The following is a 16,603-nucleotide window of genomic DNA, read 5'->3' as shown; positions in this document are numbered from 1 at the left end:
GGTTAACTCATAAAATCATGCTTTTTAATAGACTATAGTTTGGTGATTTGTTTCTTTACCTAGTATCAGACTGATCAGTACTTCCTGAAACTGTTACTTGTTGGATGTGTTGTATAAGGCTTTTCTCAGCTGGCAGAAAGGGACAGTCTCTCCAGAGTGTGCATCTAACATTACAGAAAAAACACGGAGTTCTGGTTAGTATTCAGACATGAGTATATGGTCACTAGTTGTTTGAGCACAGGAACTCAGTTTTGTTGTGCTGGGAGCCCTGTCTAGTATCTTCAGTTTTTTTCAGAGCAGAGATGTGCACAACAGTACATATCTTGAGCATTTTTGCTGAATTGTTAGATATGGTGACCAGATATAACATCGTTTGATGTTCACTCTGTGATGCTGATACCCCAGTGGACAGAAGTAAGAATGTGTGTGGAACAATCATCAAATGTTTCCTGTGTGTCTTGTAAATTTTAGATACAGAATAAGAAAGAAAAAGTATGCACTTCAGGAGTTCATGTTAAGTTGGACTGAGGTTAAGATAAAAGTGAATGTTCAGTATTGAAGCCTGTTTGACTAGCTGTGGTGATGTCATGGTTAGTGATCTCTGTCTTGCATTCAGGATTGTGACTCCCTGGGTTATAAAGACCTGTGCTAATGTATTCCACAGCGCTGTGCATTTCAGACCATACTTGCTGTTAGTGTGTTTTTCTGTAGGACAGCATAATAATCATAGGCAAAGTAGAGCTTTAGTTTTTAATATAGTGGGAGAAGTTGCAAACACTGTGTGGCTTATTTGCTGCTTTAAAAATTTCATCAAATGTCGTTTGGATTCTCTTGAGTCAAATAAAAGCTTTTACTATGGCAAATTCCATTTTTTCAATCAGTGTTTTAAGGAGGGAGCATGTTTTTAGTGTGGAAACATTTGTATGCATGTTGAATTATTTTTACAGAGTGAAATCATTTTATTTATAGCAACTTAGGTGCAGGGGGAAAATATTATCTAAAGAATACAAGTACGCAAGAAGCTATGAGATGATAAAAGTAGGATACGCAAGCCACTGTTGCTCTTAACTGTAGTCATATAACTCAGAGAATGAAACAGAAACATCTAGTGTGGGAGGGAAGGCTTTTTCTTGGTTCAAAACATGCTTTTCCACAAGTTAATGATTTAATGGTAGAAAGGTATTTTAACCCATGGTGCAAATGGTGTGTTTCTGTGATGTGAACTTAGTAATTGCCCTGGAAAAGGAGATGGCTTTTCAGAGAAATCGAAGTATTCGCTGTATAAAAATGATAAAGACTCAGAGTACAGCACAGATGTAGGAAAAAAGTCTTAGAACAGTTGCTTTTAAGATTCTGTCCTGAGTACTAATGAAAGGAATAATTTAATAATCTTCAGTAGTATGTAGGCATTCTCTATCCCGTATTAGTTTGAAGCCAATGTACTGAATTAGTTGGTGGGACACATTCTGAGGTACTGAATATTACAATAAAATGCTATGCAGAACAAAATATTTTAGTTTATTTCATTATATTGTAATTGTAATGATAACCTTATAGCAGAGATCGCTTTCATATTTCTAGAGATACAAGTATAAGTATGAATCTAAAAGGAAGTACTGTAGGCAGGCTGTTTTATTGTGTAAATTATAAACAATTTACCATCTTTTTTTTTTTTTTTTTTTTTCCTGGCAATTACTTTCTTAAATTCTCATCTGCATGTATGTAATTTTTCACCTTGCAATGATGTCCCTTATACAGGATTAAATGGGCTCCCTCTGGTGGCTAATTTCTGTTAGCTGAAGTCTTAATATGCAGAGACTGGTGGAGTTTAATATTTAATACACTGGTTTTCTTGTCCAAACATAATGTCTCTCAAACAGTAATACTTTGTGAGTTTCTTAAACTTATTTATGGACTTATTTTTTTTTTTTTAACTGCTATCTAAGTAACTTGTTCAGTGAGTTTTATCACCTAATTCTTTCTTAATCTACTTCAAATTTATTTTAAAAAGAGCACAATATCTGAAGTTCTGTTTATTTTTTGTTTTCTACTCTTATTCAGTGTTAAAATGTTGAGTTGCACATTTTAAAATTTAAATTATAAAAAAAAAAATCCCTTAAATCTTTGATGAAGAGAAAAGGAGGTGTCGGGACCTTCCATTAGCAGTCAGACTTGTGCTCACAATTTGATATATTCTCTGAACCATTTTCTGAAATTTGTTTGTTTCTACTATTTGGCCTAATAAGAGACTTGAAGTTGAACTCAGTTGGGGGATACTTTTGTCTTGCAGTGTTTATCAGAGGCGTTGCTCGCCACTTCAGATAAATCTATTTTCCATCTGACATAAGCTGCTGGATCATGTTTTTGGAAAATTTGTTTATGACATGTCAGAAAATGTCTGGTTTTCTTCCTCCCAACTAGATGTTAAACCGATACTGGAGTTTATGTAAATTCCATATTTGTGGAATGTACTTACTCCACAAATTATATATTTGTATTATGCCAGATTTGTGATATATAATTGATTTTATTTGCTTAATGTGCTAATCTTCTATAAAAAAAATTGGTTTGTTCCAGAATCAGGAGCTTCTAGGAAGTATGAGCTCGTTCTTCCAAGATTTTTCTTGTCTGAAATTGTCAGGATCATACATACTGTGTGTGAATATGCAGCCTTTATAGCTGTAGCTAGTCATGAATGTTTTTCCATTTTAATATCGCTCTCTTCTCATTTGTACAAAACTGAATGTATATGTTTGTGCTTGGATTAGTTTTCGCCCACTACATATTTTACCCAGAAACTCGCTTTGAAAGCCAAAAGAGAAGACAGCTGTACTGCATTGTCCAAACAAAAGCTAAACTTAGCTTTCTTTCATTAATTTGTTCTGATCTTATTGTTAGCGGTTGCTGGTAGTTTATTAAGTTATTCTTATTTTTGCAATTTTCTTAAAACTGAATAATGAGGAAAACAAGAATTGTATTGTAATACAGAGAACAATGGAAAGCCAGAATCCTTGCTGGCTGCATAACTATCCAATAAAACAATTATCCGCAGATGGCAATTACTATGTATGCTGTGCTATTTTTCAGTGTGAGAGAGGTGCTGGATCATCTCTTCACTAAAGTAAAGAAATATTAATTGGTCTTCTGCTGGTTTGAGCCATCTTACACAGTCAGAATTAGTTTGAATGTGATTTGCTTTCCAACTCTGTGTCCTTAGCCATGTGAGCAGAGAGTGAAAATCTGACAAAGAGGAATCAGCCACTTACACACTGTATTCTAACTCTTCCAACATAAACATCTAGAATTTATTCTGTGAAAAAAAAACAAAGAAGTCTATAAAAATACTACTCATCTGTAAAATACTTCTCCTTTCACTTCCTATTCATCCAATAAACTACAACTGTAGAAGGGTTTGATGTCTGCATTTGCTGAAACACTGTAAAATTGGTGCCTGCAATCCGTCCACTCTTTCTGTAGAAGCAATTGAGAGTATTTCCTGTCCACAATTGCTGTGGATCAGCCATCACTGGCTTTTGCATGTTTTCCTTGTCCCACTTGTCCTTTTAGATACTGGGAATAACAGTGTAAGATCTTTTAATTAAATGATGCTTCAGTAGATAAAAAGATTCAGAAAGGTCGGATGTATTGTTTTTGCTTCTTTTTCTTTCTTCAGCAGTGCCAGAAATTTGGGCAGTAATTACTAAGAATAGTAATCCTAGTATATTAATGTTTGGTCTGTGTCTTTTTGGAACTAGTGAAACCTATTTTGCTTTATTTACCAGTGCGGGGATGGGGGGGAGAAAATGGTCTTGAAGGTTCCTGGTTACTCCAGTCATCAGGAAGTTTAAATAGCAAATGTAGACGTTAATTCAGGATATATACGTTTTAAAAAATCATCTTGAAATTTTTCCCTCAGGGAAGGCTCTCAGTTTGTCTGGAGTGACTTTTAATAGCTATTGTGGCAAAATTATCAATACCACTGAAGGTGGAGAATATCAGAAAAATGTATGTTTGTCATTGTGCTGGTGATGCTTGCCTGATCTGGGAGCTCTGATTCTTAGCCAAGTTCGTATCTTAAAGTCTTAAAAAATAATTATTTGTTTAGGTATGCTGTTCCTGCTGAAAGCAGTGTGGGAATTTCAGAGACTACAAAACTATTGACAAACCATTATGTTTACTGCTTGGATTGTAATCTAAGCAGTTTAATCTGGATTCCTTACAAGCTCATTATTGCTGCCAGCATTGCCTGTTACCAGAATTGTAAAGCATCAAAGCTTCAATTTAGTAAACATTTAAACAAATTTTACCTAGGCTTTAATTCAGCTGATTCAGTTAACTCTACTGGGTCATAGATCATTTGATGTTTTGTGTTGCTGTCTATTGGCTGTGGTGGGGATTAGTGCAAAGCCGAAGTGGGAGTTTTATGACATGCTATTAAGCCTTCAGCAATTGCTTACTTCGACATTTTAAACCTAGATGTCTGTGAAGCACTACTTATTTCTTCCACAGTGAATGCAAGAGCATTGAAGTGAGTTGCACTACAGCTGCAAAGCTGGTGCAAAGTAACGAGCATAGCATATGAATGGACAGTTGTACTAACTTCATATTAACATTAAGTTAGTATTTTGTGTTAAGCTACATAATGCATCTAGCGAACAAACGGACAAGATACAAAAAGTAGAGCAGACAAACTGATATTAGGAACAATTGTTTTACTTCTACAAAAATTCAGAAACAATTTAGTTCCCAGAGATGGAGAAACGGAAGAAGAGCTGCGGAATATTGAAGCTTTCTTTGATTAAAGCTGCGAGCTTTTTGCGTCCTTCTATTACAAACTCTGCTTTGAGGGAAGGACTTGAAACACTGCTGGGTGTGGCATTAGTGTTTCCCGTAGGTTTGCTTGATAACATAATAGCTTATAGGTTTTATAAAAACACTTTTCTCAGAAGCTAAACAAGAGCAAAGTACATGGAAATGAAACGGAACATGACAAAACTAATTTTTGAACAGCTCTGCATGACATCTTTGAGCTTCTTTTTCACCAGGAGTTACAACAAAGCAAGTATTTCTTTTATGCTCTTACCATTTATTTTCCTTATATTTTTCTGTAAATATTGTTAATAACTTAATGCTGACAACAGTTTTGAATAGGTGTATAAGTAGCCAGAAGTATCTTGGTTTTTCAAAGGCTGCATCCACACATAATTCTGCACAGAAGGCTAACAGAAGAATGACTTTAGTTTTCAGCAATGACAGTGTCCAGGACATTCAGGAAAATATTCTTTGTAACAGAGGTGGTCCTTCGCTTATTTCAGAAGCTAGTGGAAGAACTACAGTGTGAATATCTCTTAGGATTTCTCTAAAAAGAGTGAAGTGACTGTTTTTTTTTGTTGTGGGTTTTGTTGTTGTTGTGCTTTTTTTTTTTTTTTTCTCACAAATATAGATATTTTTAAGCTATTGAGCATTGTTTTCAAGGTGAGGTGCAAGCTCAGTGTGTCTTTGCTCCTGTCTTAGGGGTGTCTTTATTTGCCTGCTAAAACTAGGTCCTTTCTTTGACAAAAAGTCTACCACAGCTGCTGTGGATTTAGGAAATCTCATCTACCAGCATAGGTTTGTAATAATCACATATACCTAACTTGAAAACTTGTTTTAATTGAAAGAGAATTAATGATGTAGTTTAAATAGTCTGTCTGGAGAGTCAAGAGAGTCACAACAAGAGGTTTTGTTGTGAAATTCTCTCGGTGTCTGTGGAAGATAGGCAGCATTGCACTGAATTTGTCAACCAACTGGAAGTCTAACATCGTATGACAGGCTGGGCTACAAATGTGGTATTCTGAGGAAGTTAGTTAAGGTTTTTGGTCTAGGGTGATTGTGTTTTAAGTAGAATCAAGCACAATTAGTATCAAAACCAGAAAAGTTATTGTTGTAGCATCTTCAGCAGGTATGCAATGCTGTTGTAACTTGTGCGTCTGCATTCAAAAGCTGGGTGATCATTTCCAGCTGTCTGAAAAATTGTGCCTATTCTATTTAAGAAAGAGAAGTTGATCCTGTTGGGTGAATATCCACTTCTTCTGAAACTCTCAGGGAAGTGAGGAACTGGATATGATAATTCCCAAAAAACATCTGTAAAACAAACAAAGGTCAGCTGCAGTCAATGGAAAGAGAAGTAGAAGAGCATAAAGGAGCATATGTGTCAAAAAGAACCTGTTGATGACAGTAAGAGGTTACCTAAAAATGATGTTTAAAAATGCTTTTGCTACTGCATCTGGGATCATTTGGTTGTTAGAGTTCTTTGGACTTCTTTATAGCTCTGTGAGTTCTTCCGCAGATCTACCTAAAGTACTGAAGTGAAATATAAATATGTTCAGCAGCAGGGGGGGCAAAATAATTAAAATGAAAAGTACTTCTGAAAGTGCTATAAAAGTTGGAAAAGCTTGGATACTGTATGATGAAGAAGTGTCAAGTTTACTTCAGTTTTCCTACTACAAACAAAAACAGCTGCTGACAGAGGCAGATATTATTTTGGGGACTGTGGGAACTAAGCAATAATCCTTGCAGTAACCAAAGTAAGAAAAATGTACTAATAAGAGCACATAAGAGTTCTCAGAAAACGAAGTAATGTGCAGAATAGCTACTGCTACAATAATTTTAAAAATAAATAAATAAATAAAAAGTAAATAAATAGTACTATTGAAGGGCGTTTCAACATCTGAGAATAGAAATAGCGTTGTGAGACTTGTGCTAATACAGTAATACTGGTCATATAAATAGTATAACATTATATGGAATTAATGCTGAGGAATTTGAGGGATTTTGTTTGTTTGCTTGTTCGAGACATTTCTAAGTATAAGAGGTTCTCTGGACACAAATGTCAACTAAGTAGCCGTTTCAAGCATGTAATTTTCATAGCAAGCAAAATTGGAAGTATACCCTCTTTTTTTGTGTTTGTTTGTTGTTTGTTTTGATTTTGTTTTTTGTTTGTTTGTTTTTGTTTTCCAGGTTTTAAGGTTTACCAAGAAAGAGGAAAAAAAAAAAAAAAAAAAAAAAAAAAAAGAAAGAAAAGAAAAAACCCAAGCAAAACTGCAGACAGGTCTAGTGTTAAACCTTCTGTGGTTTCATAGCGTTGAGTTCTGGACTTCAGCAAGAAGCCCTTAGCTTTGTGGTTTATGCAGTGTGCAACAGTTAGAAATAAGTGATTCTTTAAATATGGAAGATACAATTTAAAGTACTTAATGTCTGGTGTTGCAGAACCTGAGTTCATTCTTGTGTAAGAAAAACAGCATTTGTATGTATCTGTTTCTTTCATCTCTTCATACTTGCACGTTCTGCCTGCCACCTGAAGGCACAGAGCTGCGTGTTGCTGGTATTTCACGTTGTAGATGTACACACACAGTCCTGCATTTCATTTTCACAAGATGTTGCCACATTTCCCAATTTGATAGAAATGTACAGGTTGCAAAGATTTGATAAAATTGAACGTACAGGTAAAGAAGGAACACAGTCCTGTCATTTAATTGCGTGACAATGTTGGTTACCCTCTGGGCATCAGCAAAGCTAAGTGTATATTTGTTGGTCTGTTGGCTGTGCGCATCTCACATCCAGTTGTTTTCCAAACCAAGAAGAAACTAAAGAAACGTGTGCAGATGCAGAGTGAAGCATGAGATAGAAGAAGGTGAGAAAGGGAGTGTGAGTGCTGATAAGAAAGGGACTTGAGAGCAATGCATTCTGATGATTGGTCTTCTGGCTGAGGGTAGTTTCGCTGCTAATTTAATGAGTTTCATAAAACTGCTGAGATTTCCTGTGTTTATTGTTTTGTGTTCAGGCATTGCAGGATAGTTGGACCTCAAACTTTGAACTGCTTTGGATGTGTTCTTAATGTCTCTCGGTTGAAAATTCTTGTGTTGTCTGAGCAGTAAGAATGATTTTCTTTATAACTGAAGATGTCTGTCATCTTAATGTAGGGGGAAAAAAATCTACTCTCTTTTTGCTGCTGGCAAACAGCCTAATCAATAGCAATTGTTTTAAAACTATGAAGGTTAATGATTCTTTTCTTGTTTATTGTTTCTGTACAAGCCACAGGGAGATCTTGCCCCTTGAGAGTAGCATACTTAAAGTGTTTGTGGAGTTGTGTTCACAGTACCTGAAGAGCCTGAGATGAATGCTCTTTCCTTTGATCCTATGAACGGGGTGCAGGGCTGAAAGCCTTGCAGCAGAATCAGGGTAAGAATAGATTGCTTGCTCAGTGAATGTAGGCAGAGTTTGCTCTCCTTTTTTGTTAATCTCTTCGTTAAAAGAGACATTTTTTGGAAGTGATACCCATTCTGCTACTTATTATGAGCATATTTATCTGTGCTGTCACTGGGCTATCATTTTAGAAATAGATACTAAAATTCTACTGTAGTTATGGGGTGGGTTTTTTTGTTTTTCTTTTTTGTTTGTTTTTTGTTTGTTTGTTTTTCCAAAATATAAAAAAGTAGGGTTCAGTCAGGTGTTAAGAACTCTAGAAAGCTAAGCTGATACATAAGCCTGAGGACATTAAAAAAAAAAAAAAAAAAAAAAAAAAAAAAAAAAAAACAACTAGTAAAACATTTGGTGATTGTAGCGAAAACCATATATAAATTATTTATAGGATTAGGTTTAAGGATATTATAGGATTAGGTTTAAGGATATGGCTATACCTCCATTATTTCAATATTTTCTCTCAGTCTGACCTGCTTTCAGGCCTTTTTTTCTATTTTAAGTAATTTCTCCTCATTTGCAAGGTATAGCTGAGCAAATCCATGAACTAATATTTGCGTGAGTCTTCCCAGTATGATAAATACCAGGGCTGCTCTGAAAGTAATGCCTCCTACTTTAAGGTGTTGACTCATCACGTCAGAGATGGGTGTCGGTGGTACGGCAGTAGAGGTTGCAACTTCCCACCAATATGCCATTCCCTGTTGCTGTGTGACAAATGGCAGCAGAGGGGCACTCTGACAAAATGGCATCTGGCATGGATGTGTGGATGAAGCAAAGCTGTGTCACTGAATATCTGTATGTGGAAAAAATGGCACCCATTGACATCCATTGATGCTTGCTGAATGTTTCTGGAGATGAAGAAACCAAACAGTGAATGTGAGCACAGTGATGTGGTGGGCAGTGTGTTTCAGCAGTGGTAACGGTGGTGTGAAAGGCAAGCCACATTCTAAATGGCCATGCACAGCTGTCACACCACAAAATGAAGAGCATCTCGATCAGCTCAGTCAGTGGTGACAGTAACAGCTCATCTCTGCTGCTGCAGATTTTTTACAGGCACAGCATGCGGGTTCTTGTTCATCACTGGTGAAAATGCACAGCCAATGGTGGTGACCGTGTTGAAAATGAACATTTTATAGCTGAGAATTTGCTCTATCAAATAGATACGTTAGTGTGCTCTTTGCATCTGCTTTAGTTTCCACAGAAATAAATAGGAGGTGTTACTTTTGCCTGTGTATAGGAGTTTACCTCAAAGACTGTTCATCTTTGTGTAACACATTATTACAATTAGGCTGTGTTTGATTTAGTTTTACTTCTTTTTCTTTTAAACTCTAGAGTAAGAAGTTACTTTCTGCAGAAAAATAAAATTCTCCTTATCTTCTCAGAAAAATACTTCTCTTTCTGGAAAGGGCAATAAAAAAGGGAAGCTGGTGTTAGAAACTGTAACGTTGAAAAAATATTTTTTGGTTTCCTGGTTTCTAAATTTGAAAGCTTGGATCAGGATCAGATGATGGCAAGAGAAAGATTGCTTATGTGTTTGTGTACATACAAAATTGACCTTTGTGATGCAGCTTAACATCTAAACACTAAAAGCAGTCATTTGTTTTGACAGCAGAATTAATTGAGGCTAAAACAGTCGAAATTCCACTTGTATCAAGCTGTTCATTAGGAATTGCTCTCTGGCTTTAGTGCTGTCAGAAAAATAACCTGTTCTGCTATGATTAAATAGCAGAATGATGGTCGGTCCACTGAATTTGAGAGAGAGGTTGAATAAACTTTCTACTGCGGAAACAATTCAGAAGTGACACGCTGCAAGGGGGGTCAGAATGTGCATTGATATCCAGCTGAGCTGTCAACTGGCACTGGGCCAGGCACGCAAAGCTTTGCCATTTGAAGCAGTATGTGAAGCATATGCAGTTTTAAAAAAATTGTGCTCCCTTCATGCATGATTTACTATCAAAGAGAAAAGCTTTTGTTTTTATCAGAAGCGAAAGTATTGTTTGTTACTGTATTTGTAACTACAAGAGTAGATTTACATGTTTCTTTAAAAAAAAAAGCTTTTGGTTGAAACGGATATGTTAATGTTTATATGTGTACATGCATGAGTGTGAGTGTAAACTGATTCCTTGGAATGGGGGAAGGGCAGAATTTATTTTGTGCTTTCTTAAGTGCCTGAATGTTTCGAGTTACTGAAAATTAAATATAGTTAATAAAAATACATGCTTCGGTGGGGGAGCTTTTCTTCCTGCCAGGCATAGACTTCTTTAACCAGAAAGGAGACTGTTTTCAAAATCAGATACCAAGGTAGAACAGTTTTTAAGTCATTTGTTGACTGCCTGATTTGTTTGCCTTTTTAGTTTGGCAGGATTTTCCAGTTCATTGACATACTTACTGTGGGGCTCTTTACCAGAATATGACTTAATATTGTTTGCCTTCCTAGTGGTGATACTAGTTGGCTTTTTTACCTGCCATGTTTATTTAAGAATCCAAACAGTAAAGCTTCCCTTTTTCTTTTTTTTTCTTTTTTTTTCTCACCTCTGTTAGGCAAATTACCCATGATCTCAGTTATTCAATCTTAGCAAAGACTTTATTTTTCCAATGTTTACTTCCTCCTGTGTTAGAGGCAGGTGTTTGGGCTGCTTAGTTAAGAAAGAACATGGCTGTATTCAAAACAATTAGCATTACTTTGTAGATAAATCTAGTAAATGGTGTGAAGGTTGCTACTTAGGAAAACAAACCCTGTTCTGCTTTTGCCTTGTGTGTTCTCTGAGAATACTGCTCCCACAGACAGAAGCTGGATATGCAGTAGGTACTACGTTGTATTTAACAGTATAATTGCATCAGCACAATTATATTTTCTCCATTTGCCTTTGAATAAGTATCTCTGTAGAGTGTGCCATCCATTTTTCTTTCTATTTTCATTAAAAATCCATGTACTCTCATGCCTCCTGTAACAAGAAAGGTTGTACCTATATTTTTCAAATAGGCTAGGAAATGTGTCCCAATCTACAGACTGCTACTTAATTTATATTAGCGTCACTTGCTGCAAGCTGTTAGATTAATTAAAATGGAATATGTCCACTTATTCAAATTATGCTTTTCTGTTATAGCAAACCATAGCCACCTCATTTTCAGGAACCATGAACTGATTCACTGCTGGTTTATTTGCTTCAGTCTCTTGTCAAGTAGCAGCTGTTTGTTTCCACGCATCTGTAAAACCATTGCCCATTTGCCTTTCCTTCCCATCTGTGTCTGTTCCTGCAGGTGGCAGGCTGTGAACTGTAGCAGCTTGGATTTGGAAATGTTTTAGGTTGATGGTTGGTGGGAATATTTATGTACAATTAGAGTAGCTTACTGAGTTTTCTGGCCCCCTCTGTTGTAGGAATTAAGTTCTCATTACCATCCTGCAGGCTAGTTACGTATACTTAAGTGATTGAAATCCCACAGGATATCTGTATATCTGTATATCCCACAGATCTCTGTTGTAAAGGCTAATGTATATTTAGACAATACATGTTATTTTTTTCTGCCCTCTATATGTACCATATCAGTAAACCTATTAATTTTAAAGTTTATGAGCAGGTATTTCAGATATTTAAGTCACTGAGATACTGTTCTGTATGTCAACTTAGCAACAGGCAGACTTAAAGAAATTTATGTGGAGCCTGAATCCAGTCTTTTCTAGACTAGAACACTAATGCAAGGTCTTTCATTAGAGGTGAGCTGGATCTTAGCAGTTAATTTTTACTTACTTAAAATGTCTTACAATATACATTCGATTTTCACAGTTGTACAGTAGTTCTCATACAATGCCTGAGATTAGGCTTACTTCACAATTCGCATTATTTTATTTTTATGAGAAAAGGAACAAAGAAAATCACAGTGCTTGGATTGTAATACTGCAGATTATTATCATTATTATTGCAGTGTGTTAAGATGTAGAAGGCTCTTTTCAATGCTTTGGGCTATCATGTGGCAAGGACTCCTGAGACTTCAATAAAAATGTCAGCATCAGGGAATGGCTTCAGATCATCACCAATTCCTGTTAAATGTGAAATGACTGCTTTTCTTTCTTTGGATGTTGCAGTGGAAAGTCTGTTGGTATCCTTCCTTTGAAAATTTCAGAGACTAGACTGTGAAGTGTTAGGTTCTATAAGCAAAAGTATCAGTGCTGGCTGGGAAACTGCATCTAGTTATAGCAGGAGACAGTGTAGCCACAGTACATACTGCTTTCTAGCTGGATGACAATGTATTACCTCTTTGGGCTCAAAGCCATCTGCTCGCAAGAAACTCCCAGCTATATTCTGGACTACCAAAACTCGTCACAGCTATTCTGTTTTCTAAATTGGCTCACCATAGAGTACCATATAAAATGTCTATTTCTGAAATGTTATTTTGGTTTAAAAATACCACGCTCCAGGCAAAGTGTGCTCTATACAGCAGGCATATAGGGAACAGAACTGCTGAGAGATCTGAAGTTACAGAACAAAACTTGAGAAAATTTAGAGCTACTGCAGAATTCGGTATTCTGCTTAGGAAAGCAAAATATGGGAATTTGCCCTTGCTTGTTTTGTTATAACCAAGTAGTGCAACATGGCAAGAGCAGGTTAAATAGAAATTAATAGAAAATAGCAGAATTCTTCCTTGGATACTGGAAGAAAAAAATAACCCTAATTTGTTAGTCTGTGGATTCATTAGTGATAGCCATGCGTGTTGTAAACTTACGAAATTCCAAAAGATGAAGAGCTATACAGGAATTTGCATTGGGTAGAAAAAAGTTAGGATTTAATATTTCTTTAAAACTCTAGCTGTTTCACACAGGTTGTTGTGAGAGAAAGCTGTTTTCGTGATTGATATTTTGCTTTCTAGCAATAAAGCAACCAGATAAAGCCAATTGGTATAATTAGGGAGAAAGTACATTTAATATCTCCATTCATGAGCTGTAAGCCCTGCTTGCTGAAATTCATTGCACTTTTATCTCACTATGGTCTGTAACAGTTCTTAAGTAACAAAAAGTATTTCAAATCAAAGAAGAACACGTTGTTGAAAGACTGACATGAACTAAGGGAGGTATTTCAGTACTGAACGCAAGTCAAGTATCTCTTAGAATTAAGACCTTAAACCGAAATGAAAATCTACCTTCAAAGACAAACGTGTATAACTTGTGTTTTAAATGTGTTTTAACACTCAAGGTATTGATCTTTGTTCTCTGCTTGTTTTGAAGTGGAAATGAAAGGTATGTGAAATAAGGATGAGAAATTGCAGAAATTTGGAATATTTCTGTATTTTAATCATTCATTTGGAAGTCTTAACAGGATCAGTGGTAGTAACTGGGACAGATAATTCTGAAAAGGTTTTAGTGTTGTTTTCCTCTCAAAATATGTTTAAGACTCTGTTGATTACAGTTTTTCCTTCTGTTTTTGTTTTGCCAAAGAGTGTTTGTGGTAGGCTTAGCTTTTGTATTTTTTCATGGCCAAATGGAGTACGTATAGAAGAAACAGTTGGATCTCTAGCAAATTGATAAAAAGTGTACTGTCTGTAGTACTGAAGAAGTAATGGATTTGATCTTCAGCTTCCTATGTTTTATACTATATTTCTGCATTTCTTTCTCAACGTGTTTTAGAAAGTGTAGCTAAAATAAAATGCTGGTGAAATCATTATAGGTGTGTAGATGCCTGCAGTTCTCTGAATCTGTGTTTCTTCCTATTTTGTTGCTTTGCTTCATGAAGTATGCAGATGCGCTGATTTGATTAACTCACTGACTTTGCTTTACTATGAATTTAAGAAGAGCAAAGGATGAGTGATTGGAAGAGCAGCCTAAAATGTCCATATGCTTACAGTGTAGAGCAGAATGAGAGATCTGTTTGGCATTTGCATTTTGTCTGTCACACTGAAAAATTAGACTTGCATTTGAAGTTTTTCTTTAATTTAAAGAGCAGTTAGAGCAGTTAAAGATTGACATTTGAAATTGGCCTTTTGATACTCTGCTTTCAGAAGCTTCATTTGGAGGCTCAGTAATTACATTATGATAAAAATGGGATATGAATGATACTAGACTCTTGTGCTAAAGGCGATCCACACTTTTTTTTTTTAACTATCAAGGAAAAAAAATGTAGATGTAGTGATTATTAAAATAAGTGCAGATATCTGTGAGATTTCTAATTACGGACCTGGCAGATTTAAGCTAATATGTCTACAATAGCTTGATTTGTTTATCATTACTGGGTGTGGATTTACATCATCAGCTTCTCATCTGTCTTTGTTTATGTTTGATATAAGCATAACTTTTCTTTCATGTGAGAAATATTATCAAAATGTACTATTTATACTGATATGAATGCAATTTTACACTTCAAGAGTTAAATATGCATTTTAGGGATTACATTACAAATATAGCCATTTGAGGTAATTAACCACACAAATCAAGTTCAAATAAATTCCAGTTGTGTAATTCACAATTCTAATTCATAGCTAATTTTTTTTTTAATTCTCATTGTGGCATTTCTGATTGCAGCATGGTGATTTGCTGTCTTATACTACTTAAATCAAACTTCTTCATCTTCCTCTTAAGATCTGTTTATGTCAACTACTTATTTCGAGACTGAGAATTACCACGTTTATTTTGAAAAGCATGCCAGGGAGAACACTGGAAAGTGCCTGCAAGCACACCTCTTATTTTATGTGTGAACATCTGAAAATTGCATAGCCTTTTGCTTTTTAGTAGGTGTTCTGGGATAATATTAATTTCATTAAAAAGATAGATCAGATTTACTGTCGCATTTGTTTAGGATTAGGACTGAAAACAGTTTCTGTATATAAAGTTAACACAATTACTTTATTTCCAGTCCTTTTTATCAAAATTGTCAAGATTTCCGCCTCTCATGCAGAACTGAAATGTGCAAGTTGCTCCAGAAGTAATGCCTAATATTTGATCCCACAAAAAACTTCAATGGATGCAAAGATTATAATAACACTGCTATTGCAAATTCTCAGCTACAAAACACTGTTTTTCAAGCATGCTGCACTTGTAAACGTCTGTGCCACTGCCATACTGCGCCATACTCTGCCTCACTGTCCTCACATTCACTGTTTGATCTCCACAAGTGTTCAGCAAATGTCAGTGAATGTCAGTGGGTGCATTTTTTTCCACATGGAGGAATTCAGTGGCACACCTTTGCTTCCAATAAATTTCCATGTCAAACACCATTCCGTCAGAGTGTCCTTCTGCTACCATCTGTCACATGGTAAAAGCATGTCATGGAATACTGGGGGGAAGGTTCAGCCTCTACTGACAAACATCCGACATCCTCCTCTGATATCACTGGACAATATCATAAAATAGGAGGCATTACTTTTGGAGCAGCGCTGGTAAATTAAGTTAGAGGAAAGGCTGAAAATGAAAGCTCTGCTGTTTTAGAGAACTGGAAGCACATTGTTCTATAATGCATGTACCTATGAACTTGTGTGTACTCCCTGAAAATGTGAAGGTGAATGCTGTGTCACACTGTTACTGTGCTCAGTGTTGTTTACACTTCTGTGGCTGCAGTTGCAGCCTGCTCTTTCAACATGGCCAAGACCCCTGTTTTTGTTGTTATTTGCTTTCTTAACACTTGCTCAAGTGCTGGTGGGATTCTTATAACTCCCCACCAGTGTCTTTTTGAAATCCATTGCATTTCTGCCAGCTCAGTTTCCTGTTGGGTCTTTGTTGGGGCTAAACAAATTCTAGGCTTAGCTTGATTGAAGGAATGAGGGTTGAAATTGCCCTTTGCAATGACACCTTGTGTCAGATGTAACAGGACATTATAATCGAAGAATCAGGAAATTATAAAAAAATAAGAACTTATTTAGATACTCTACTTAAACAGTACTGATTTTATTTTGTTTTGTCTTGCTCAATCTTTGTGATTTCTTTAAAGATCTTGCCTTTTTTATTGCTGTGTTTAAGGTTCTCTACATCCCTCCTAATTGTCCAAGTAATTGGCCATGAAGAAGAAGCAGAGGAAATAAGTTAGGAAGAATGTGGATCTCAAGATCAGGGCTATAGCTATCCTTTTTGACTTTCTGTGCATAGCTCTTCTTCTATTAGAAGAAGATAAATTTAAAGCTTTATATTGATACTATGCTGCAGATACAGTTTGGACTGAGAGAAGGAAACAGAATAGTTTCACCTGGTTATAATAACATAAGATATTAAATTATATTTGATCAGCGTGCATTAGAGTTATAATTTTTCACTGTGAAGGAGTAAAAATATTTAATGATATGCCTTCTGTATAAGATTTTATCAACTGTTTGACCATTGACTTTGCCATTGTGGTTTTCTTTTGCCATTTAAAATTTTAAATAGATTACCTAATGTTTTCAGGAA

The 16,603-nt window shown here is 35.8% G+C and overlaps 1 protein-coding gene across 2 annotated transcripts in view; it reads left to right on the top strand.

Moving 5' to 3' along the window:
- Window positions 1-16,603, top strand: part of FCHO2 (FCH and mu domain containing endocytic adaptor 2) — an 87,008-nt gene that overhangs the window by 28,503 nt on the left and 41,902 nt on the right. The gene's annotated exons all lie outside the window — the stretch shown is intronic.

This window comes from Excalfactoria chinensis, chromosome Z (assembly GCF_039878825.1).
Source record: "Excalfactoria chinensis isolate bCotChi1 chromosome Z, bCotChi1.hap2, whole genome shotgun sequence".
Classification (NCBI taxonomy): Eukaryota; Metazoa; Chordata; class Aves; order Galliformes; family Phasianidae; genus Excalfactoria; species Excalfactoria chinensis.
This window is presented reverse-complemented; position numbering and strand designations above follow the sequence as displayed.